General features: G+C 51.0%; 1 long non-coding RNA gene across 5 annotated transcripts in view; it reads right to left on the minus strand.

The window, feature by feature from the left end:
• Window positions 1–25,838, minus strand: part of LOC138989908 (uncharacterized) — a 145,355-nt gene that overhangs the window by 25,512 nt on the left and 94,005 nt on the right. The gene's annotated exons all lie outside the window — the stretch shown is intronic.

Here is a 25,838-nt window from a genome sequence, read left to right on the forward strand (position 1 = left end):
ACAGTATGTGGGATCTTAGTTCCCTGACCAGGGATTGAACCCATGCTCCTTGCAGTAGAATTGTGGAGTCTTAACCACTGGACCACCAAGGAAGTCCCCAGAGTTTTGCTTAAGATTTCTTTATGGAAGCTGGACAGACTTTATCTTCCTCTGAGATACTGAGTGATGAGATCAAGACGGTTTGTAGCTCTCATACATAATGAGCAATTGTTTTTTGTCTTGATAGAAAATAAATTACAGAAACTATGAGAGTCCCTGAACTCCATTTAACCTAAGACTAAGTGGCACCCCACTCCAGTACTCTTGGCCTGGAAGATCCCATGGACAGGGGAGCCTGGTAGGCTGCAGTCCATGGGGTCTCTGGGAGTCGGACACGACTGAGCGACTTCACTTTCACTTTTCACTTTCATGCATTGGAGAAGGAAATGGCAACCCACTCCAGTGTTCTTGCCTGGAGAATCCCAGGGACGGGGGAGCCTGGTGGGCTGCCGTCCATGGGGTTGCATAGAGTCAGACACGACTGAAGCGACTTAGCAGCAGCATCAGCAAGTAGCACCTAAGGAGGTTTCCTAGAGCAACTGCCACATTGACTAAAAAATACCATTTATTCCCACAGAATTGATGAGATTCAGTTCAATGGATTCATGGAACCCAGTGATTTCCCTGCATAATTTGTAACAATTTATAATTAAATGCATGGAGATCCATTTAAGGTAAAAGAAACGTTGCTTTTTTAATTTCCCCAAATAAATTACATCTAGCTAAAATCTGCCTTTGTCATGATGATAGGCAGTGGATAAAGAAAGTTGTATTGAATAGAAGGACCCCAGGCTAAGCCTGGCCCATGAAGACGGACGGCAGAGGCTTAATCATCAATGCATGGTGGTCCCTATTGTCACCCACATGGTCCATGCAGAGCGGGTAACTTGACTCTGAGGAAGACCTGGCCTGGGGACCTTTCTCAAGGTTTCTGAGCCTCAGCACCTGGGGTTCAGTTTCCCAAGGCACAGAACAGCCCCTCCTCCGCCCAGGGCCACACCTCAGCAATTCTTGGGGGCTGATCTCTGGGCTTCATGCCCCATAGAACCCCCAACACTTCTCCTCTGCAGTCCAAGAAGGCCCACACTTCCTACAGGCCATGCACCTCTTGGCCCTCTGGACATCCACCCTGTTTAACCACCTGATGGGCACAGGCCCTCCAAATCACAGGGCAGCCCACCCCAGCCTGACAACTTCTCCATTTGGCCGGAAACACAGACCAAAGACTGTTATTTCCCTCCTGCTGATAAGGAAAGCTCAAACCTCAAGAACTCAAAAGCCGGGCTTTCCAGAAGGGTAAAGGAAAAGGCACACACTCCTTCTTTTATCCTGATAAGCCAGCAATCTGAAAAGTAGAAAAATTAGACCCCATTTCTTGACAGTTTGTTCTGTTGCTTTATATTGGCATCAGGCCCAACTGCCAAATATATTCATATTAGGTTGGTACAAAAGTAACTGCAGGTTTTGCATTGTTGAAATTTGCCATTTGGTATTAGAACACATTCTTAAATAAATGTGGTTATGCTATACAGCTTTTTAACGTGCACTTCTGGCTTTATGTATTTTTGTTAATGACTTATTAGTGCTGTTTATTTTAGACTATGGAAATGATGTTAGACAAAAAGCAAATTCAAGTGATTTTCTTATTTGAGTTCAAAATGGATCGTAAAGCAGCAGAGACAACTCATAACATCAACAATGCATTTGGCCCAGGAACTGCTAATGAACATACAGTGCGGTGGTGGTTAAAGAAGTTTTGCAAAGGAGACGAGAGCTTTGAGGATGAGGAGTGTAGTGGCTGGACATGGGAAGTTGACTACAACCAACTGAGGGCAATCATCAAAGATGATCCTCTTACAACTACTGGAGAAGCTGCCAAAGAACTCGGTGTTGACCATTCTACAGTCTTTCAGCGTTTGAAGCAAACTGGAAAGTTGAAAAAGCTTGATAAGTGGGAGCTTCCTGAGCTAACCAAAAACAACAAAAAATCATCACTTTCAAGTATTGTCTTCTCTTATTTTATGAAACAACAGTGAACCATTTCAGGATCGGATTGTGACATGTAAAGAAAAGTGGATCGTATACAACAACCAGTGATGACCAACTCAATGGTTAGACCAAGGAGAAGCTTCAAAGCACCTCTCAAAGCTGAACTTGCATCAGAAAAAGGTCATGGTCACTGTTTGGCGGTGTGCTGCCCGTCTGATCCACTGGAGCTTTCTGAATCCTGGTGACACCACTACATCTGAGAAGTGTGCTCAGCGAGTCGATGAGACTCACTTAAAACCGCAAGACCCGCGGCAGGTCAACAGAAAGGGCCCAGTTCTTCTTGCTCCATGACAAGCCCGACAGCACACTCCACAACCAATGCTTCACAAGTCGGACAAATCTGGCTGGAAAGTTTTGCCTCATCTGCCATATTCACCTGAACACTCACCAACTATCACTCATTTCTTCAAGCATTTCGACAACTTTTTTGCAGGGAAAACACTTCCACAACTAGCCAGAGGCAGAAAATGCTTGCCAAGAATTCACTGAGTCCCAAAGCACAGGTTTTTATGCTACAGGAATAAGCAAACGTATTTCTCATTGGCAAAAATGTGTTGATTGTAATGATTCCTATTTTGATTAATAAAGGTGTGGTGGAGCCTAGTCATAATGACTTAAAATTCATGGTCCAAAACCATAATTATGTTTGCGCCTACCTAGTAATATATGGGGACAGGAGGTCCTAACAACTCACGTCTAATCTGCTCACAATTTATCCCAGTTTCTGGCTCACAACATAAGCTGTAGGTCTCAATATGTACTGGCTCAATAATTACTTATTAATCACAACTCTTTGAGTGCTAAGGAATAGAAATTAAAACTTCATCAACTTTTTTTAGAAAAAAAGTCATTGGCTCTTGTAACTGGGAAAACTGCAGGCAGGCCTGGCTTCTGGGAAGATTGGAAGGATGTAGAACTGGATCTTCTCTCCAGCCCCCTGGCCTCCTTTCCTCAATGTGCTGGTTTCATTTTGCCAACAGCTTCTTCCTTGTGTCCTTGGGCAATGGCTCCAGTAGCTTCAGGCCCGCATGATTCAGTATCTCTTCATAACAGGATCTCAGTGGAGGAGAGACTCTTTTTCCAGCATGCAAAGCCCAAATCTTAAGTGAGACTCTGATCGCACTATATATCTACCCCTGAACCAATCACGTGGCCAAAAGGATGGTATACCCGATGCCCACTCTGGATGGTGGTGAAGAGGCTCCGTAAGAAACAGCTTCACCAAGAAGAGGAGTAGCTCCTCTAATGAAAATGGGAGCTAGGACCTAGAAAAGAGAGGAGGGTGCTGCACAGGCAGGCAGAAACAGCAGGCATCCCCATGCATAGTGTTGGGAACTAAAGCAGGTCGGACATGTATTCAGTTAGGTTCAGTCATGACAAGTGTTATCACTTAGGGTGAGTTAGCTGCTGTAACAACCTCCAAATCTCAACGGCTTAACATATCAGACTCACTCGTGTTACAGTCCAAAGCAGGGTGTTGGGGCGCTCTTCACGCAGTCATCTGAGGACCCTTTTTACTGCCTTCCTTATTCTCCAGGGCTCTGGAGTCCTGTGCTCCCAGATGCACAGATGGGAAAAAGAGGAGTACACAGAAGGTCATACAGGAAGTTTTCAGGGAGTATGGCCAGAATTAGTGCATATCACTGGTCCAATTTCCATTGGCCAGAACTTGGTAACCACATATAGTAATAGCAAGGTTGGCTGGAAAATGTTCTCAGGAAAAAAAGGTACACAGCAGTTGATGAGTTCATAGTCTCTGCTAAGTTGAGAGAGGGCCCCTCACAGGCCGAGTTGGCGTTTGGGAAGACGTGGGGGCAGCAAGGAAGGTGGGATAGGCTTGGAACTGAAGGCTGCCAGCCTCTGCCCTCCAGACTTTTTAAACTTGGGAAGGTCACTCTCCCTCTCTGAGTCGCAGTCTCCCCACCCCACCCCCACTATCTGTCAAGTAAAGCCCTCTTTATAACACTTCCCATGCAAATACTCTTTTGCTTCTATGATTCACCCCCTACCTAAAGCCTCCATACCATCTCCAAGCTCCAGGTTTCTATGGTCTATAACTTCTGATCTCCCCTTCATAAGACTCCCCCATCCAAGCTCTTCTTTGCCCCTTTTTTGCTTTATTTTTGTCTATAGCACCTATTATCACTCGATATACCAAATGTTTTGCTCATCCATTCATTCTCTCCCTGCACAAGAATATAAGCTCCAAGAGGGCACAGCTTTTGTATTCAGTTCATTGCTGTATCCCAGATATCTAGAAAGTGCTTGGCATTCGTAAGAACTCAGTAAATATGTGTTGAATGAATGAATGAATGAAATGTAAAACCTTTCTCAGAAGAGAAATTGCCTAAAATTCCTAGCAGAGTAACACTGCCATCTGGTGCCAGACATTTGAATTGCAGGCACAAAACCAGATGGGTGAGGGGTGGGGTGGACAGAATCCAGAGACAATCCTTGTTAAATCAACCCTACTTCGTTGCTTTAACATTATGGTCTGACTTTGGTGTTCGGATGACTCAACAGACCTGTAGGGTCTGATTTTCTGTCCCGTGTGTGCTTCCCTGCTGGTCACTGCATGTGACCTCATTAACCATGCATAACGTGTTCAGATGTACCAGGTGCTCAATGCTTGCTCTGACACTGCTAAAATCTATAAACCTATGCGCAATGCTAACTCTCCAGAAGATGAAATGTCAGAAAAAGACCCCAGTCCTGAGAGAGGATGAGAGAATATACATGGCGAGACGAGTAGGAAGGACCAAAGCAAGAAGGAAAACCCATTGGGAAGAGCGAGAACACTAGACCCTACCACAAACCTGACCTTGAATTCACTTTGGTTTCTCATTTGTGAGGTGATGGTGATGCACTAGATGGGCTCTAGCCCAGCCCTAAAGTCCTTGAGAAGGAACAGAGGGTCATGGGTGCCTCCAATTTCTGGAGTTACCATCTAGAAAGAGAGCTTAGTGGTTTATCCACTGGTCAGAAGCTAATGGCCTCAGCTGGGGGTCTCCTCGTTACTAAGCTCTTGTCGCAGCAAATCTTAGCGCCTAGAGTCAGGGGAGGAACATTGATCAGTGAGAACCCTCCCCCCATTCCTCCCCTACAGAGTGTCATTGAGATGTAAGCCTGGCCACCTTATGACACTGGAGCATCTAGATGCTCGGGACAATTCAGGGACCCCCAAGAGACCCTTTCTTCTCCTCCCTCCATCCTCCTCCTCCTCTGCTTCACCTACCATCACCAAAGACTCTTCCCCTCTTGGCTGGTCGAGGGTCCCTGCTCTACTTACCGCTTTCTCTCTCTGTCTGTGCTCTGCTTCTGCTGCCCCTTCCACCTGGAAACGCCTCCTATCCTAGGAGCGCCCAGCTAATGGAATAATGGACAGACATTTATTGTCAGTTCAGCATCACCACCATCCCACCTTATGGCACTGAGAGGCTGAGAACTACAATGCCCAGGATTCCCTTGATTGTATGGTTCCATCTTGGAAATGCTAAGGAGACTCTCTGGTCAAATATTTGTCATATTTATAAGAACATCGGAGGCCATGATTAAATCTACATACAGATCAAGAGTTTTTATGAAAATTTAGCAGCCAAACTGATGTCCTATAAATGTAAAATACATGCTATATTTTGAAGACTTTGTACCCTTAAAATGTAAAGTATCTCATTAGTAATGTTTATATTGTGTCTATGTATTTTTGATGTATTGAGTTAAATAAAACACTAATTTTGCCTGTTTCTTTGTTCATGTCATTACCGGAAAATTTTAAATTACATATACAGTTAATATTATACTTCTATTTGGAAGAACTAGTTTAAACTGTGTGGAAAATGGATGGGAAACAAGCACACAAAACACTCCGTAGATGCATGAGACAATGAACCACAGCACAGTGCTGAATGTGGGTTAGTGCCACACAGGAGATTGTCGAGAGTAAAGACCTCAGAGAAGAAAAAGAGGTCCCTGAGGGCCCCACGATAGGGAAGGGAGGTGCTGATGGCAGGACTGAACCACAGCCTGAAGTACAGGGAGGATGTGAACGGGGTGAGTGTGTTGAGGCCATTCCAGGCAGTGGAATCAACCTGCTAGGGTAGGTATAACTCAGGGGCGGCAAAATGCAAAGGCCTTGGGGGGTCTCAAGCAAATGTGAAGGAAGGGTCATTGTTTCGACCTGTTTTCAGTCACCCTTCCATTCATTCCACCCTGTAGCTAGAGTGCTGGGGAGGGAGAGAGGCATGCAGGAAGGTCCTAAGTAGGACAGGGTGCCATTGCCTAGGCACCTAAAGGGCTTTTGAACACCAGGTCACAGTGCAAACTCAAACCCAGATCCAAACACCTCCTCTGGCTTTGTCTAGAGTGGGCTCCCCAAGGGACCACGTTTTCCGGGGGTGGTGGGGGCAGGGGTGGGGTGCTCTACCCTGGCCCTAACCACAGGGGCTCTCTGCTTCTCTTCTCCAGCCCCATCCCAAGAAGGCTCCTGGGGTGGGTCAGAGGGGAAACACACGCTCCAGTCTGAGATGAACGCGATCCACCTAGGCAGCATGGAGTTTGGTAGAATGAGGCCGTGGGGACAGGAAACGTGAAGCCCATGGCTTAAAGATGCTTGCACTTGCATTTTGTAGAATTTCTGGCACAGCTGTCTCTGGTCAGCAGTAGGATCTTTCTCAGAAAAGCTGGGACCTCTGTGGTCCAGGCCTGGTCCTGTGGGACTGGCCACCGGGAGCTGGGGGCTGGCCTGGAACTGAGTCCAAGTTGGATGTTGAGTCATTTCAGGAAGGGCCGGCTGTCATGTCCAGCCCAGACCAGAAGGTAGCCCCAGACACTGGACCCAGGGGAGCGTCAAGGCCAGCCAGACCAGAGTGGGCTCCAGAGCGCCCACTACAGGACAGCCAAAAGCAGGTGGCACAGGGGCCTCAGAAACCCGCTGATCCCCAAACCAGAAAGCGCACTGCCTTGGAGAGGCCTCCTGGTCAGGAGGTCTTTGAAAACAGGAGGACTTTTCCACCACTGCTTCAAGGGACCTTCATGCTTGATTCCTGAAAGAGGAAACCCTAGCAGCTTGATAAATCCTTCCTATGCACCTACTACCCAACAATGAATCAGGCCCCATGGGGGAAACGAGAGGAAAAGTAGAGAAACTTTAGATCTCAGGGCAGAAAGAGCCTTAAGAGGTCACTTTAAAATGGCTTTACGGGGATTTCCTTGGTGGTCCAGTGTGTAAGGCTCTACGCTCCCAATGCAGGGGACCCGGGTCTGATCCCTGGTCTGGGAACCAGATCCCGCATGTCCCCACAAAGATCGAAGATCCAGACTGCCTCAAATAAAACCTGGCATAGTCAAATAAATACAAATTTTTGTAATGACTTCCCAAAGTAGAAATTCCTACAACAGTATCCAGGGAAGTTCCATGTTGCTTTGGTGCTCTGAGAGCAAACCATTTTAACAAAATTCAAACAGAAGTTCTCCAACCCCAAAATATCTGCTGCCTAAAATCTCACTATGAAATTATCATTTAGGATTGGTGGGGTTGAGGGACTACGTTTTTCATTCTTAATTTTCATCCTTCAAGATGAACATTTCCTTGCTGAGATAATGTGAGGTTCCTAACAGGACATAAGACGGTGACAATCAAGTAACAAGCAGATAAGAATGGGATAAAGACAAACTCTACTATTGTCTTGCCGTCAGTTAGCCAGTTCTTCTGGTGACCAGTTATGTCCACAAAAATGCTATGGCCCTTTGTGTTTGTGGCTCAACAAGTGTTAAGGATCCAGGCCACCCTCGATATTCGGCTGTACCCCATTATCCAATGTGTCATTCAGCTCCAGCCGGCTCTTCCCCTTCTTCATCCTCATTATCATCTTCCTCACCACACTTTCAAAATATACAGCGTGTGCCAGAAACCACCCTAATCACTCTTCAAATATCAATTCATGGAACCCTCACAATAAACTCATTACAGCAATATTATGTTTACTCCTGTTTTGAAAAGTGAAAGTCGCTCAGTCGTGTCCAACTCTTTGCGACCCCATGGGTATAGTCCATGGAATTCTCCAGGCCAGAATACTGGAGTGGGTGGCCTTTCCCTTCTCCAGGGGATCTTCCCAACCCAGGGATCAAACCTAGGTCTCCCAAACTGCAGGTGGATTCTTTACCACTGCAACATAAACTGTGGCACAAAAAGGTTTAAATAACTTGCCCAAGGTCACATGGGTTGAGGTGGCAGGGCTAGGGTTTCGATTCAGTTTGGTTCCAGAGTCCAGTTACTAGGAAGGTGCTAAGAAGGGGATTTCCTGCCCTTCAATGACATTTTGGCCAGATCTTAAGTCACATGGCTCTGTTCAACTGCAAGGGAGGCTGGGAAATGTAGCCTTTATTCAGAGCAGCAAAAACTGGGAGTTCTTTTACTAAGAAGGCTTCCCTGGTGGCTCAAATGGTAACGAATCTGCCTGGAATGTGAGAAGCTGGGGTTCGATCCCTGGGTCGGGAAGACACCCTGGAGAAGGGAATGGCTACCCACTCTAGTATTCCTGCCTGGAGAACTCCATGGCCAGAGGAGGTCTCAAAGAGCCAGACGAGACTAGCACTTCCACTTTCTTTTGACTAAGAAAGACAGGGGAACATAAACTGGGGACTAATTTGCCATTGGTAGTTTGGATCCCCGTAAATTCATCCCCTCTCTCATAGTGGAGCAGCCCCAGCAATAATCCTGCATAACATGACCTCTCCCCCTGCCCTTCTCCAAGAGAGGCTGGTTGATCTCCTGAACGGAGAGCAAGAGAGACTCCATCTTTCTGTATTGGACAGCCCTTCCAGGGTGGTGGGCAGCAGATTTCAGCAAGGCTTTCAAGGCTACAGTCTACAAAGAATATGCTTAAGCGAATGTTTGCACAGAGCATGTTGCCCAAATTATATTTCTGGCTGCCACTGCCAGGACCCAAGGTGCCACAGCAGCTCTTGGGTGCTATAAGAGCTACCACATGCCTGTGATGGCAATTCCTTTGTTTGCTCCAGTGGATTTCTGACAATTGCCATCAAAGAATTCTCACTCCACAGGCAGGCAAGTGTGGCGACTGCCAACAGCAGTGTCAACACAAATGCTATGGAAGTATGAAGATTTGGCCCTGCAGGATCAGACGAGGCTTCATAATCTAGGTTATTACTGCTGACGCATACAGTGTGGACCACGTGCCATACACTCTTCCATGTTACACTTAGTCTCACTTAATCTTCAAATATCCAATGGGGCAGGTATTACTATTACTACCCTCATTTACAGATGAGTAACCAAGGCACAGAGGATTAAGTAACCAAAAGGCCAAATAATAAAAGTAGTAGAACTGGATTTTGCACCCGGTCAGTCTGACTCCACCTTCTCTGTTCTACCATTTAAGTTTGGGTGCTTGATGCCTAGGTTAGGTTTTGGCTTTCTTTTTTTAATATTCACTTATTTGGCTGCACCAGGTCTTATCTGTGGCATGGGGGGTCTAGTTCCCCAACCAGGGATTGAACCCAGGCCCCCTGCACTGGGAGCTCAGAGTCACTGCCACTGGATCACCACGGAAATCCTCTAGGCCGGGTCTTAAACAAAGGATAGGATTGTGATGGGCAGAGGCAGGCCTGTTCATGCCAAGCAGAAGGCACCTAGAGCCACATTATGGAGTCAGCAAGAGTAATCTGATTTGGGGAGCCTGGAGCAGTTGGGACACACGGGTTCTACCAAGCAAGAGTGAGGAACCAGGCTAGGAAGCAGGGTTGGGAGTCCATTCAAGATGGGTGGGATTGTGAACCTATGCTAATGATTTTTGAGGGTGTTCTGGAAGTACTGGGGAGCCATCTAGAGTGTTGATGGTGGACGTAGGACACTCCACGCCCGGCTTGGGGATGACTGCTCAGGAGCTCTGTGACTGGAAGTGAGGAAGATTCAGGAGGTTCTCGAAAAAAAAAAAAAAAGATTCAGTCCATGGGATTTCAAGAAGGATGAAGAAGGGAAGATGGAGATGTGACCTCTAGGGTCTAGAAACAGGACTTGAAGCCGCCTGGGAGAAAAGGGAGATGGAAGTGCCAAAGGCAGTTCCAGAGAGATTCTGGGCCTGTTGAGCTGGGCTTTGATGGGGACAAGGGGAGGATGAATTCAGGTTTCATGAATTCAAATGCATGAATTTGAGGTGCCTATGGCAGCAGTCCCCAACTTTTCTGACACCAGGGGATTGTTTTATGGGAGACAATTTTTCAAGATGATTCAAGATCATTACATTTATTGTGCTCTTTATTTCTATTATTATTACATCAGCTTCATGTTAGATCATCAGGCATTAAATCCCGGAGGCTGGGGACTCCTGGCCTGAGGGCCACTCTCATGGATAATCTTACAGGCAGACCTGGAGAGAACTTAGGAATGGGGACATAGCTTTGAAGTCATACACGGAGCACGATTCTTTAAGCTGTGGGCACCCACAGGAGGGAGACCCTTGACTAGGACCTGGAGGGAGGCAATTGAATAAGGAATCAAAAGGAGCTAGAAGCAGCAGGTCGATGGTCTGAGGACAGGAAAGCATGTGCCCTCCAAGCTTTGAACAGGCTCTCCAGGAGGAAGGCAGGACCCTCAGTGCCCAGTGCGGTGGGGTAGGAGGGCGGGAGGTGGCCCAGAGCCAAGGCCTCCGCTGGGGGCCCGGCTCCAGCTCCCTGCAGGCCCGGCCCTGTCAGAGCTCCTGCCAGCCTTCCTGTTGCCCTGGAAATGGCTCCAGCACTGGGGCTCTACTGAGTCCAATCATTCAGATTTATGATGGAAAATGGCCCCGGGGACTGGGGCAATTCACTGTTCACAAACGAATTCCAACTTGTCCATGAAAGTGCCTCATTCCAGTCCCAACACCCAGGCATGTTCACACCTCTGGTGAGGAGGCCGGCCTGCCGGGATGGTTAGCGTGTGGGCTGCGCTCTGTGCAGAGCAGCGCTGCCTCTGAAGAAGGCTGGGACAGCCTTCACAGCCCGGCCTCTTCCCCCAAAGCATGACGAGGGGAGGGGGTCGAGGAGGGCGGGGTTGGAGGACAGGAACCACTGAGCCGTCTGCCCTCTTCTTACACCTGTATCCTTCCCGGAGGAAGAGTGCTCAGTCTGTTGTTCCTCCTCGCCCCAGCCTCCATTCTCATTTGGAATGTCTCCAGGAAATGGGGGAAAGCAGCAAGGGCCCAGCTCCAGGGGAAAGCACCCGCTTACAGTTGAACCTCTAAACTGACCAGGTTGGGGTGCAGGCCGAGCCAACAGGCTCTGGAGGGACTGAGGCAAGAGGGCAGGGTGCCCCCATCTCCTTGAGCCTCTTGTGGGCAAATGGGCAGCCGAGGGTCTCCTCCTCAGATTTACATTCTGTTTCGTTGTCTCTTCTCTCCTCTCTCATTATAACCCCATTTCCCCAGCCATGTCATCTTTACCGTCTATACAAATATGGAAGCAATTGACCAATTTTGAAACAAAGTAGAATTTTTCACGTTCTTGCCTGATTTTCACCTCTCTGGACTGCTGACTTCCTCTACCCTCGGCTCAGTCCCAGGCAGGCTTATTTTCTCTGTTGTGCTTTTTTTTTTTTTGGAAGATTGGGATTGGCGCCAGGACGAAGAAATAGACTGGGGATTTGACTGTTTCCATCGAAATTCCTGCCTTCCACCCCTTCGCTGGAATCCACACTGGGCGAGAAGGCACTTCTCATAGGGGCACGTCACCCTCCTGCCTGCCAGCCCTCCACCTTTGTACCCATCCCCAAGGTGTGTGTGTGTGGGCGGAGGGGGGCGGGCGGGGGGTACTGTGAGAGGGAGCTGCAGGAGGGGGCTTCATCCCGAGGTAGTTGCCAAGTCAGATAAAAGAAGGATCAGATGTGTCTCGCTTGTCCTCACACCCCCTCATGCCCTGGAACAAAGGTCCTTCACCCCTGGGGTGAATGCTAAAATCCCTCATCAGTCCCAACCCGGACCCCAGGTGGGTCCCAGGAACAGAGGGGTTGGTGACAGGGGCTTATAATGGGCAGGAGACCCAGCTCCTGCCCCAAGAAGATTTTTCAACATGCAGCTAAAGAGATGAGATTGACAAATGTGAACCATTTAGAAACAGAATAAGATGTAGGATTTTAAAAGCTGAGGTTCTAGGGACAAGTCCTACCATTGTTTGCAAGGACCTGGTGGGCTCCAGATAGGGCCCCAAAGGGTTTGAGAATGGGGCAGGCCTACACTGCTGCCGTAGAGAGGAGTGGATGAGCAAGGGCATCTTGAGGAGGAAGACAATCAGGTATGGCCACCCCCACAGAGCTCCCAAGCACCCAGTCACGAGACCGTGTCTTGAAACAGTGGCCAATCATGACCTGCTATCGCTGAGGTGGGCCAGCTCCTTTCAGAGCCACTCGGAGAGGCTGAGGTTTGGGTTTTGTTTGGGGAGAAGCTTAAATCTCAAGGAGGTTTCTAACCAGACACTTTGACTTACCTACCCATGAGCCCCTCATTGTGGTAGAGGCCCAGGAATGCCCAGGGGGTGGGGACTAAAGGAAGACTGGGTGGTACCAGCACCAAGGGCCCTCTGGTGTGCTGGAGTGGGGACAGGCGACATGAGCTTTCTTGGCTGGAGGAGGACAAGGAGTTAAGTGGAGCCAGTGATCTCCGGGGAGCGGAAGACAGCCCAGCAAATCCTGAGTCTCGGACAATTGCAGGAAAAATCCCAACCTCACTTCAAGGGATCCCAGAGGCCCTAGCATCCCTGATTAAAGAACTCGAGTCTTCTTCTAGCACCCCACTGCCATCCCATCAGCAGCACAAAAGGCAACCAAGAAGGCTTGCTCCTGATGCTCTGATCTCTCCCGAGCTGAGGCCAGAGCCCCTAGAACCACTCCCAGCTGCACCCCGTCCAGCCCCACTCCACAAGCCTGCAAGGGTAGGGGAGGAAACCGAGAGCGTGCCACCCAAGATAAAGCTTTCCGTCCAATTTTGTGGTTCAGCCGAAGTCATGTTCTTAATTGTCCAAATAAACAGTTTTCAGCCTGGAGGCCAGAACACGCCAAAACATGCCACTTCCATTTCTAGCACCAACTGGGTGCTACGGGCACAAAACCATTTTCTAAGTCACAGCCAGCACTAAACAGTGCCCAGTGGGCCATGGTCGCCAGCAGGGAGGGCTGGTTACCAGCTGTGTGACCCTAGGCTTAAGGACTGACACAAGGCAGTGCTGGGCAGAAGGTCTGCTAAGAGGGAGGTTAGAACCCTGCCCTCCCAGCTGCACCATCACTTCCCGCTGACCTGGCTGAAGATGCTTCGTCCCTAACATCTGTAAAACGGGAGAGGAGGGCTAGCATCACGGTTCTCAAAGAGTGTCCCCTTTCGCACCATCACCCCTTGAGAACTTGTTAGCAATACAAATCCTCAAAACCGCCCCCTACCAAATCAGAATCTCTCCACAGGACCCAGAATCTCTCCGCAGGACCCAGAAACAAGCCTTGCAGGTGATTCGGATGCCAGCTAAAGTTGTTGTTGTTTAGTTGCTCAGTTGTGTCCAACTCTTTGAGATCCCATGAACTGTCAAGCTCCTCTGTCAATGGGATTTCCCAGGCAAGAATATTGGAGTGAGTTGTCTTTTCCTTCTCCGGGGGATCTTCCTGACCCAGGGATCAAACCCATGTTTCCTACATTGGCAGGTGGATTTTTTACCACTGAGTCACCAGGGAAGCCCAGCTAAAGTCAGGAGAGCTACATATTTCTGTCCAGCTCTAGTATCTAATCAAATGTGTTTCTTTTACCCAAAAGACCTACTTACTCCCCAGGTTATGTTATACCCTTGAAAGAAGGACCAGCTCTTCCCTTGAGAGAGACTGAGTGCTCAGTCTTGTCCCCATTTCCAGCCTGGTATGAAGTTGGCCTCACCAGAGCTCTGAGCTCTGCCTAAACTCAGATCTTGTACCTACTGTGCTCTGGGATCTGGCCTGGGCTCAGGACTCTGGATTCTGGATGTGGCCTGAGATATAATGGGCCAGAAGAGCCAAGTTCAGGGAACCCCAGTGGCTGTCACAAAATCTCATTTCCAAACAAACTTCCAGGTCAGCTCCACCAGAAGATTTGGAGAAGGCAAAGAGCTAAATGGAAGACTATGCTAGCTCTAGGGATCATAGGCATTATAATGAGAAACAAATTTTATTTCATTGTCCCCAGCCTTTACTCAGAACTCCAAGGAGAGTCTCCCAATCCCTCTGCAAGGGATTTCTAAATGCAAACAAGACCTCTAGGTCATGCAGGGTATGAAGAGGCACCCCTCCTGGCTTAGATCCAAGCCCTAGATCTGTCCACAGGAACACTGTCAGATGTCTGACTGTCCCAGCAGGGTGGCCTCAGCTGAGTGGTCTTTAGGAGCTGGTTTCCTGGGAAACACCAGCTCTGGAACTGGCGTTGGCCAGCTCCCCACCTTACTGAAACTGCAGGGCAGGCCCAAGTCCAGGAGGGCCAGGAGCCCAGCCTAGCCTAGAATGTAGGGGGATCCTGGAAGCTGGACCCGGAAACAGAGGGCGCAGTGAATGGGGACAGGAATCTGAGACAGGCGCTGGACAGACCACAGACTATCAAGGCCCAGTAGGCCCCCTCAATTCCTCTAGTCCAGGGGGAGTTCTGGGGGAGGGGCTGCTCTCTGGTGAAGATGAGGAGAGGTTGGCAAAGCCAGACACTTGGTCTAATTGGTAATACCTTCCTCCTTAGGCCCTGGGCCACTGAACCATAGGGCCCATTTTTACAGAAACAAACACGATGAGTTCCTAGCACTCAGGGAAGAGGCAAAGCTGGGAGAGGGAGGCGGTGGGCCCGACTGACACATCTGTCACTAATCACAGGGAAAGGCTCAGACCAAAACTCATTTTGGACCCAGAGCCTCTGGGCCTGTTTTGGGAAAGTTGACTAATCCCATAATCCTGCCCATCAGGCAATTTTTCTGCCTGGCTTCCAAGCAGGGAGTGGGAGAGAGCCCTGGGGGCAACTGGCCCTCTGAGGAGTGTATTCTCTTAAAGGGGAAACCCTCCTGAGTGAGGTTTTGTTTGCTCCACAGGGGACTCTGGTGCAGGTGTGTCTGTAGTTGGGCCTGATGGCAGTGCCAGTCCTGGGGGAGGTCAGCCCTTGATGCAAGGGACAAGGAAAGGGCACAGGGGGCCCTGCAGGACCACGCTGCTTCTCTGGGTCTGCTACTCAGACGTGGGCCGGGACAGGCAGCTCAGCCCGGCCAGGAAACATTTACAAAGGCTGATTCTCAGCCCCTCTGAACCTGCAGCCCTGGTCCTGGAGTGGACACCGTCCTCCCTGGGCCAGGCCACGTGGCGGGTGGAAATGGCCCAGCCCCTCCTCCAAGAACTGCTGTCTCCTCAGCCCTGACAACTCAGCTTGTGTACAGCCCCAGTGCTGGGGAGACCCTGTTCAGGACAGAGACACTCAAGGCAGCGATCTGGCAACAACGCAGGCTCTTCTGACTTGTGTGTACACACATGCACACACACTACTCCACCCCATAGTGAACCCAGCAACCAACCCAGCAATACACAAATGATACTATTCTAGACCAGAGCCTCCTCAAGTCACAAAAGAACGAAGCTGCAGGTTGTGTGCAAACTAGATTTGTCCTTTTAATCCTATTTTCTCTTCATCTGACATGATCACTTCAGAGATATATTCACTTGGCGATGGGAGGGGTGGTGGAGGCGGGGTGGGGGGGTGGCGGCGTGCAGAGATGAAAATATAGATTTTTAAAATCACACTTGAAAGGGAAGGAACCCTTTCCAGATCATACACACAAAAGAAAATAGTAGTCTCACAGTCAAACCTCACAAGTACCGCTCAGGATGACCTCTGCTACAGCAAAACCCCAAACTATTTTCTACCTGGTTTGTGTCCTCCAGAAAGGTGTGGGAAAGGAGAGGCCTCTCCTAGGATACTTTTCTGATAAACTGCTCATACTCCAGTGTTCTTGCCTGGAGAATCCCATGAACAGAGGAGCCTGATGGGCTATACAGTCCATGGGGTCGCAAGAGTCGGACATGACTGAGTGCCTAAGCACAGCACAGCTTTGCTCATAGTCAACTCCTTCCGGCGAGTGTCCCAGAGTGACCCCACAACACCCCCAGCCCATCACATGTGGGTCTCTCACAAAGTGAGCAGGAATGAGCGTCCAGCTGGCAATAAGCACGCACTGTCTCTTTAAGAGCACGGCCGGAGAGTTTATTTACCAGGAGGTTTGTTTGGGTCTCAGTGGGAGGAAAGGAAAAAGATAAAAGTGGGTTGGGATACTAGAAAGACAAAAGACAGAAAAAAAAAAAAAAAAAGAATGCAGAGAGATCAAGATTATAAAAACTAGGTCTAGAGGGAAAATTTATTTTTGCAACAAAGATTCCAGTCCCCCAGGGACTGTTTCCACTGAACAACTTAATCACCAAATGTGTTGGCTAATCAAACAAAATCCATTGAGTGAGGCTGACCTGGTCACTCAGGTCCACCTACCCAACTCAGGCTCTAGGCCCAGGCCCCGGCACTGCAGCTTCCTGGGGTGGGTTAGACTGGGGTTGGTAGGAGGGCACGGTAGGGGTAGTCTGGAGACAAACCCGGCAGATGGGCCTGTGGGAAAGAAAAGCTCCCAACCTGGGCTCTGGGTATGGGTTCTGGGGCACCCAGGAGCTCTGTAACTGTTCCCATATTTGTGTGCTGGACATGTGCACTCCTGGGAACCCACAACTTTCACAGCATCTCACGGGCTCCCTTGATGTTTGGGAGCAGCAGGAGGAGACCAGTTGGGGCTGAACCAAGTCCCCTGTGATGTGAGGTAGGCCACTGGGAGCCCCTGCTTTAAGCTGTGCCAGTGAATCTGTTTCCCTAGGAGTTGCGGAGCCACTGTGGGTGATCAGGTGGAAAAGTGGTAAAATGAGACCTGTCGCTCCAGGTAAAAAAAGAGGGAAACGCTGAGTTGACTTAAGGCTTTCCTGGTGGCTCAGGTGGTAAAGAATGCACCTGTAATGCAGGAGACCCGCGTTCAATCTCTGGGTCGGGAAGATCCCCTGGAGAAGGGCATGGCAACCCGCTTCAGTACTCTTGCCTGGAGAATTCCACGGACAGAGGAACTTGGTGGGCTACAGTCCATGGGGTCAAAAAGAGTCAGACACAACTGAGCGACTAACACTTTGCCAGAGTCCAGAGTCCAACGACAGTTGACACTGAGTGAGCTTGTGGGACAGGGAGAACCCTGTATGTTTGGACCCAGTCTTTGATAAGACCTTCTGGGTATGAAGTAAGCCTATCCACAAACAGGCTGGACACACAGCACACGGAGTACTCTTCCTCCCCCAGCCCTCCTGGACAGCAGGCTCCCTGCAGAAACAGATCTGCCCATGCTGGCTCTTTGAGGCCATGCCTCTGCAGAGAAGACAGCTGAGAGCTGCCGGTCATGCTGAGGACACTGTCTAGCCCCGCTTGGACAGGAAGAGGCCACCAGGTCCTTCTCAGGGGACAGCTGGGGTCGGATGTTCCTGGAGCAGGTTCCCAGGATTTTTCTTCATGTCATATTCCATGGACTGGGGAACAGCCTCTAAATGGGATTATCCCATCAAGGCTGCTTTAAACTCTAGCTGTGCCAGCTCCAGAGCACACCCTGTCTCCTGGCAGTGGGGATAAGAAGGGGGGCAGTATGGGGCAGAGACTGTGTCACCCCTAGGTCACCCTAGGTCACACCCTGGGCAGTCAACACCTCCGCCCCTTCACACCCTTCACACCCCCCAAAGACTGTGCATCCCTCGAGTCCTGGCCCTGGAATGTCAGGGTACCTCTCTCCCCACTGCCATGTATCCCAGGAAAAACTCTCTAGTTAGGGAAAAGTTTGCAATTCCCATTCACCAGGAGACTAGGTAATATACTTGCCTCAAAAACTCAAAGTGTTTGATTTCTCCTGGGGAAACCAAGGGGCATTTGCTTAAAGGTTATGAGACTGTGCTTCTTGGGAGAAGGGGCTGTACCACCTCTCCCCCTCCACCACAGTGCCCTTCACCGCTGATGCCAAGTACACGGGCAACTTACTACATGCATGTTGGTTAAAAGGATGAGAAGATGGACAGATGGACGGGCTATATCCAGCCTTCCATTTTGAGCTCCCCATACTAGCCAGTTCAGAGCGAAGAGGCCAAAAGGGAGTGGAGCTGTCAGAGGGAGGCAGGGGGCCCTCAGGTGGGTGCCCCGGTGGAGAGAAGGAACAACAGTAAAGGTTTGATTGGTCAGATCGAAAAAGCCCTGCAGGGCCTGGGAGGGACTGGGCTGAAGCGTCCACTCACTTGGAACCTGCCGCAGGCTCCCATTCTCTGGCCCAGCGTTCACCGTGCCCCTGTCAAGCTGCCTCTTGTTAAATAAACCTGCCTTTGTGTGTGTGTGTCCTGGAGGAGAGAGAACTGACTGGGGGAGGGGAGGAGGTTCTGTCTGTGAAAATAGACCTCCTGAATGCTTTTAAGGGCCTGCAGTTTGGATGAGTAAATATTTTCCCTTTCAGATGAAAGGTGCAATCATCGCTGTTTTTTAATTACTTTAATTAGAAAAGATTGCCTTAATCTTTTACTTATCTGTACTATTGTGGGAACTGCCAGAAAATGAAGTGCAGGGAAAACAGGTGGAGTCTGACCTTTGCTCTGAGCATCTTGAATTTCTTCTAGGCTGGTAATTAAGAAGAATCAGGGGAAGTTCCTTGCAGAATCTAGGAAACGCAAACACACACACAATCGTGGATACAGGGGAATGTTGGCTCGCTCTCTCACTCACACACACACACAGGCACACTCTCACACACGTGTGTGTACACGAGTGGAAGGGAAAACGAACCCCAACGGGGCAGACCAGAAAGTTCCGACTTTGAGAGCAGCGTTCCTGCTCCAAGCCCTGAGAGGTGGCTTAATGAGTTTCCCAGGGTGGCCTAAAATGATTAATTAAGCAGACAGCTTCTCGCCCCTTCCTCAGACAACGGAAACCCAGTAACGGTCTGTGTGGGGAGGGAGCGGCAGGGGCCCCCTGACTCCAGGGGTGGTTGGGGACATGGTGTAAGAGCCAGGAGCCCCAGATAAGGGACGATATCAACGTCCTGTAACTGCCACCAAGGCTCCCCCTGCCCAAGCCCCAGTTCAGGGGCTTCCCTCTGCTCCTGGCCCCTGGCCTCCTGTCCTATGTCCAGGCATGGCCCAGGCCCAGGGGGACCCTTGGCAAGATGGCAGATTGGAAGCAGTTGTCTCTGGCCTCCCTCCCTTGCTCTGCCTATTTCTATCATGCGGTATTACTGGGCTCCCAGCTGAACACTGAGGAGGGATTCTGGAGTCTACCTGGGTGTCTAGACCCACAGGCGTGGAGCATGAGGGGAATAGAAAGAGAAGAGGGTGGGAGGGCTCCACGGGGGCTTCCCTCTCAGATCACCCATGTAGGGAGAACCTACTCTGTCCTTCAGAGTTGTCAGGGGCTCCCAGAGCTCAGCATTAGCCATTCATTGCCTCGGCGAACACGCACTGAGCTCGCCCAGTGTCAGGATACAGGGGTAAGCAGTGGGATGAAATGCAGACTCCCAGGCCCCAGCCACTGGGCTCCAGATTTCACTGCCTGAAGGGGGTCCTGGGATGCAGGTGATGCTTGCCTATAAGCAGAGCTCAGCATTCAGGTGTCCAGCGCCACCTCTGTCCTCTGAATCTATAACCTGGATGGGCTGCCTCCAAAACACTACAGGTATTTCTCTTGGAAGGTGCCCCAAGGATTCAGCTGTGGAGCTGTCCTCTTTCCACAGACAAGGGCATGGCCTTCCTTCCCAGATAGTCACACCCCCTGGGGACTGGGACAAGACCAGGACAAAGGCTTCGCTGGCATAAGGAACACCCAGCTGGGCTTTGCAGTCTGCCCTTGTAGACAGACCATGAGAGGGCACAGGGGCTCGAAGCAGGCCCAGACCCAGCCAGCCTGCAGGGTGGGAGGAGACGGAGGTGGAGGTGTGCCTCGTGAGAGCCAGGAACAATGTTTTCCTTTTGAAAACGCTCGGGGTGCTTGGGTTGGATTTCCAGCCTTGTGTTTACAGCATCTGCAGCCGCGTCCATGACCGAGTCTGTCTGTACCTGTGCCTTGCTCGCCAGGTGTGTGTGTCTGTGCGTTTGCGTGTTCTATCTGAGTGTCTAATCACACCTGTGGGCGTCGGTCCTTCTGTGTCTGGAGGAGGCTTTCTGAGAACAAATGGCTCTGGTTTCCACTTGTGTGAGCTCTTCCACCTCAAAACATGGCAAAAATAAACCTCGCTGAAAAAGCTTTAACAACATTTTTTTTTCCTTGTCCCTGGCACAGCCAATAGCACGAGCGGGTCTCCACGGTCAATTTAGGAAGCTTGGGAAAACACTGCTTGTAATTAAAAGTCTAAAAGGGCCTCAATTAGGGCAGTGTTTGCCCTGCCAGACCCGTTCCCAAACCCCACTCAGCAGCATTCCTCTCCTGGCTGGAAAAAGCCTTTGATTCGCACCAAATGTTCAGTGGCCACACGGGACCGGGCCTTGGCACTGCCTCCCCTGCCAGCTGCTTAGGGTGCAGGCAGGCCTCCACCCCAAGGCTGCGAACTGAGATCCTCGCTCTTCCCACCCTCTGACTCCCCAGCCCCTCCGTCATCCTGAGCTCCTGAGGTCTGGAGGTGCAGACCTCCTGGAGATGGGGAAACCCAGGCCACACCAGCACCCACGCCCCATCTGGGGTGTCAGTGCTTGCTTGAAGAATTCAAAGCCGACAGTCAGGGCTATCTGAGGAGGAGGCAGCTGCGGTCAACGTGGAGAGCGGTGGTGTTGGGGTCCAAGGAACACCCCAGTGCCTCTTCTTACTTGGCAAAAACCCCCTCCATCTGAGCAGAAGGCAGCCTTGAGCTACAGTCACCTCAGGAAACACAGCCAGAGGGCTCCCAAAGATTCTTCCAGAACCAGAGAACACAGGGCCTGGCTAGGAGGGTCAGGAAGTAGCACAAGCCTCTGACCTCTAGAGTCCCTAAGGATTAAAGATAAGGCTCTCCTTTTGGGGGTGGGGCAGCCAAAGGCAAAAACCTGGCAGCCTAGGGTGTTGCCTCCTCCCTGGGGAAGGGTCAGTCGCTCAGCTGGGTGGGTGGGAAACAGAAGCGCTGAGTCAGCTCAGGAGCAAGCCTCCTTCCCCGCCAGGACACACACACACACACACACACACACACTCAGGCCACAAGTGTGCCCTCAGCGTCCCAGATCACAGACACCTACACAAACTCACATTCCTGCACAGGCTCCTACTGACACCCACTCAGAGTCACAGACACAGCGAAAGTCGGACACACAGACAGTGGAAAAACGGCCAGAAGGCCCCAGGCAAAACCAAGCTGCCTCCGGAGGTCCCCGAATCCTTGACAGCCCCCTAGACAGCTCTTGCGAGAGCAAAGAATCACTGTGTAGGAGACGGTCTGTGATGCAATGCCAAGGTGGGGTCCTCAACCCCACTGGCCACGCCCTAGGGGGTGGGGTAGGAGCATTTGGGGTAACCTTGAAGAGGGCAGCCTGGGCGTCCACCTCAGCTCTGCCCCAGAGGGCAGGCCTGGACCCAGAGACGGGGAATGGCAGGGGAAGGGTTACAGGCTAACCAGAAAAAACAATTACTAACGGGAAAGGCAGCACATTCCAGCCCTGCTTAGCGGGCCGCCAGGGCCGTGGGTGGTTCTTGGATTATGCATTTCCTTGAAAACAAAAAGGAAAGTTCAGGGCAGTTCAGCTGTGCCCTGAATCTCACTCTGGGGCCTTTGTCTCCAGTCCCCACATAGCCTGCGTGCCCGCACACACGCACACCATCCCAGCAGCCCAGCCAAAAGTCCACTGGGAAAGTGGGAACATTAATACCACTGAAAGCCTGCAAGAAAAGTAGGGAAAGATTGGAACTGAACCAAGAAAGGGGGAAAGGGTAGGGAGTGGGAGCCCTAGAGAATTCTTGTCACCCAGAAGTCTCCATTCTGTGGGTCTGAGGCCGTGGGGAACGTTTGTTGATTCACTCAGCAAACCTATCTGGAGCCCCTGCCTTGATCCAAACACGATGCCGGGCACTGGGTTCGTTCTTGAGGGTTCTTGGTCTTCTATTCTCCCCACGGTGGTCTCTTGCCCTGTTTCTGTGCTAGGTCCCAGCACTCTCATCTATGAAATCTGGTCTCCTGATAGCTTCTGATGATGGAATTCAGACTGAGAAGTGGGCAGCTGAGAAGGCTGAGACTCTCCAAAGGCGGTTTAAAAGGAGGATAAAGACGGTGGTGCCTCCCTGTGGAAGAACAGAGGGCAGCCATCTTGCCACAAACATCGGAACAGATTCAAATGGCTGCTGAGTCTGACTGGACATGTCTTTCTTCCCATTCCTCACCAAGCCTGTGAGCAGGCAGCTTCCCCACCACAAAAGGGGAAACTGAGGTGTGAAGAGGGATGAAGGCCCTCACTCAAGTCACTGCAAAGGCTGCCTCCCCTGGGGTCTTTCTTTCCTCGGTTCTCTGAGCGGCATCTTTGAGGTCGCAGCTTAAAAGCTGTCCCTCAGAGACGGCCTGTCTGAGCGCTGAAAAGGTCTGCACTGTATTGTCTCTCCGTTCCCTTCCCTTCGTGCACATGATTTCATGTGTGTTTATCTGAGGTCTGTCTTTCTGGTCAGACTCTCACCTCCCAGAGGGAAGGGCTTGAGACTGTTTCGTTCACCATGTATATCCCAGCTCCTGGGATAGTGCTGAGCACACCGTAGATGCTTGGTAAATGTTTGTGGAATGAATAAAGAAATGAGCAGCTACATAGCTTGGGTAGATGGAACCAGTCAACTTCCCAGCCTCCTGTCAGATTTGTGTTGCTCTCCTCCATGGAGAAGACTCAAGAGAAGATTCTTTTAAGAGTTCCTTGGACTACAAGATCAAACCAGTCAGTCCTAAAGAAAATCAACCCTGAATATTCATTGGACGGACTGATGCTGAAGCTCCAAAAGTTTGGCCACCTGATGCGAACAGCTGATTCATTGGAAAAGACCCTGATGCTGGGAAAGATTGAGAGCAGGAGGAGAAGGGGAAAACAGAGGGTGAGATGGTTGGATGGCATCACTGACTCAATGGACATGAGTTTGAGCAAGCTCCAGGAGATGGTGAAGGACAGGAAGGCCTGGTGTACTGCAGTCCATGAGGTCGCAAAGAGTCAGACTTGACTGAGTGACTGAACAACAACGACCTCCATGGAACTCCCTCCAGAATGACATGGTGAGCAGGAAGCCAAGAGCCTCTCCATTCCAGCCCTGGGCTAGATGTAAAACAGCCCAAACTTAAAAAAATTAAATCATACTCTGTAGCTGGGCTGCTTATTACTTCTGCAAGGCCCAGATGCCTGGTATACAGAGTGTCTTGGGGGCCTGTACAGTTGGGACCTGGCCTAGAAAGAGGGCAGGGGGCGCTGGCCTATGTGTTCCACCCAGACATACTCATTCACTCCTCTGCTCCATGGGCACTGACCAGGCGCTGAGCTGGGGTCTCAAATGGTGCCTGCCCTCATGCTACACCCAGGCTTTCCAGAAAGATGATCAAAGAAAAATTGTGGTGAATCGTGCTCAGTGGCCACAGCTCTACTGGAGATATCAGGAACAATATTTCAAGGTGGTCAGGCGTGGGCTGAGAGATGGGCTGACCAGCATGGATGTGCCAGAGATGGGGAACCACATGTGCCAAGGCACAGAGGGAAAGGAGCACCTCCGTGGGCCTGGGTCAGGCCAGGAGTTCACTGGGCCTGGCTCAGAAAGTTCAGGGAGGAGAGTTGCTGGAGGAAGGATGGGCTGGGTCACTGGGGGCAAGGTCCGCTGACCAGAGGGGGCCAGGGCTTTTTAAAAGGGAAAAGACACAGGCAGCTTTGCATTTTAGAAAACTCACGCTACCAGAAATTTGCAAAAGCCTTGATGGGACATAAGAGTGGACATTTGGGAGTCTGTGCCTGCACCCCAGTGAGCACTGATGGCTGGGACCTGGGGCTGCGGGGTTAGATGTGAGAGAGCCATGTGATGAACAGACATGAGGGGGCGAAGGCAGGGTGCTGCCGAGGGTAACCTCAGGGTTCTGGTCTGCTCAGCTGAATGAAGGGGGCAGGCAGGAAACCAGGGGGAGAGGACGCTGGGTTAGCCCTAGCCATGTATCTGGAGGCTGTTAGGGATGTGAGTCTGGAGGGGAAGGAAGGCGCTGGCCTGGAGCTCTGGAGTTGTCCGAACCCAGCCAGACGGGGTGTTGCCTGGGCAGAGAACAAAGCAGTAAGGTAGAGCTGACTGAGAGAAGAGGGCTAAAGGCAGAGCTGCCCCTGCCTCTCAGCCAAACCAAATCCTCACATCTGAGAGCCACTTCCTATTTGCCCATGCCACCCTATGTGTGAGAGAGAGCACGCAGCAAAGATGGGAGGGAGAAAGAGAGCTTGCACCCAGCCTGAGGTGAAGGCCTGAGATGGGGAGAAAAAGTGCAGAGGTAGAAGGGGCCACGTCCCAGAACTGTAGGGGTCCCCCAGACCAAGGCCAAGACTCAGTGGCCCACTGAGGTCCTGGGAGCCAGAGGCTTAGAATGACCTCCCTCTATTGGGGGTTGGGGGTAGGGAACAGACCCCAGCCCACTCAGATGCAGTGGCCAGATGCTACGGGGGCAGCCCTTTTTCAGGGGGCTGTTAGCCCAGGGACTGCTTGGTCCAACCTGGGGAACTGGATCTGGATCTCTTCTTTCTTTCCACATGGAATCTCCAGAGGCCAGGCACAGAGGGACAGGAAGTACCTGTCCGGAAACAAGAACCTTGAGTTGGGAAGCGTTTTCCACTCCCTGTCCTTTCGTGGTGTCAAAGAGAAGATTTTCTCTCTTTGCATTTAATAGGCAGCAGGCTGGTTTGTCCTAAGCAAGGAGGCCAAGGTCCTCAGGGTCCCATCATCAGCCCTCAGATCTCTCCCTGAGTCACTGCATAGATGTCAGGCGAGGCCTACCACCCCAGCTTGCCTCCCACCCCTCCCCCTCCTCCCAGATGCCAATGCAGTCCCACCCTTTACCTGTCTCCCCTGTTTGGCCAGGCACTGCTGGAAGAAGGTCCAGAGGACAGGGTTATAAGGAATCCATGGGTAGCTGAATGGCCAGCTGACCGCCCTTAGCTCTCCTAATGATGGCAATGTGGCTAGCTGCTAGGGGTCCACCCTGTCCCACAAGCCTGTGCCCAGCCAGCCTCAGATGCCAGTGGATGGCCAATCTCTTTGGTACCCTTGACCAACCCAGTCCATCTCTCCCTCATTTCCGTTTCTGACATTCCACCCTGCTCCCCACTCCTCAGCCTGTGTGTGTGTGTGTGTGTGTGTGTGTATGGGGTGCAGGGAGTGCCCCAAGCCTCTATTCTGGCCAATGAGATCTGCCCATCGAGGTGGAAATCATTGCAATAATTAACAAGCCTCCTTGGTGGCGCTGGTGGGGGTGGAGAGGCGAGGAGACAACTAGAGCCTGCTTAATGGGCCCACCAGCCCCCACCCCAACCCCGACAAAGGCCAATGCTCCCCAAGCCATTCTTGGGGCCAGGACAGAGAACTAGCCCCTGTCCTGTGGAGGTGTCACAGGCCTGGGATCCGGCACATTCCCTAGGGCAAGAGAAATGGAGGCGTAAGGGGCCCAGTGTGGAGGGCCAACTCCCAGCCCAGAAATGAGTCTAGCTAGGGAGGTGGGTGCCCCACAAAGGCCCCCGG

Source organism: Bos mutus, chromosome 11 (genome assembly GCF_027580195.1).
Source record: "Bos mutus isolate GX-2022 chromosome 11, NWIPB_WYAK_1.1, whole genome shotgun sequence".
In the NCBI taxonomy this organism is placed as follows: domain Eukaryota; kingdom Metazoa; phylum Chordata; class Mammalia; order Artiodactyla; family Bovidae; genus Bos; species Bos mutus.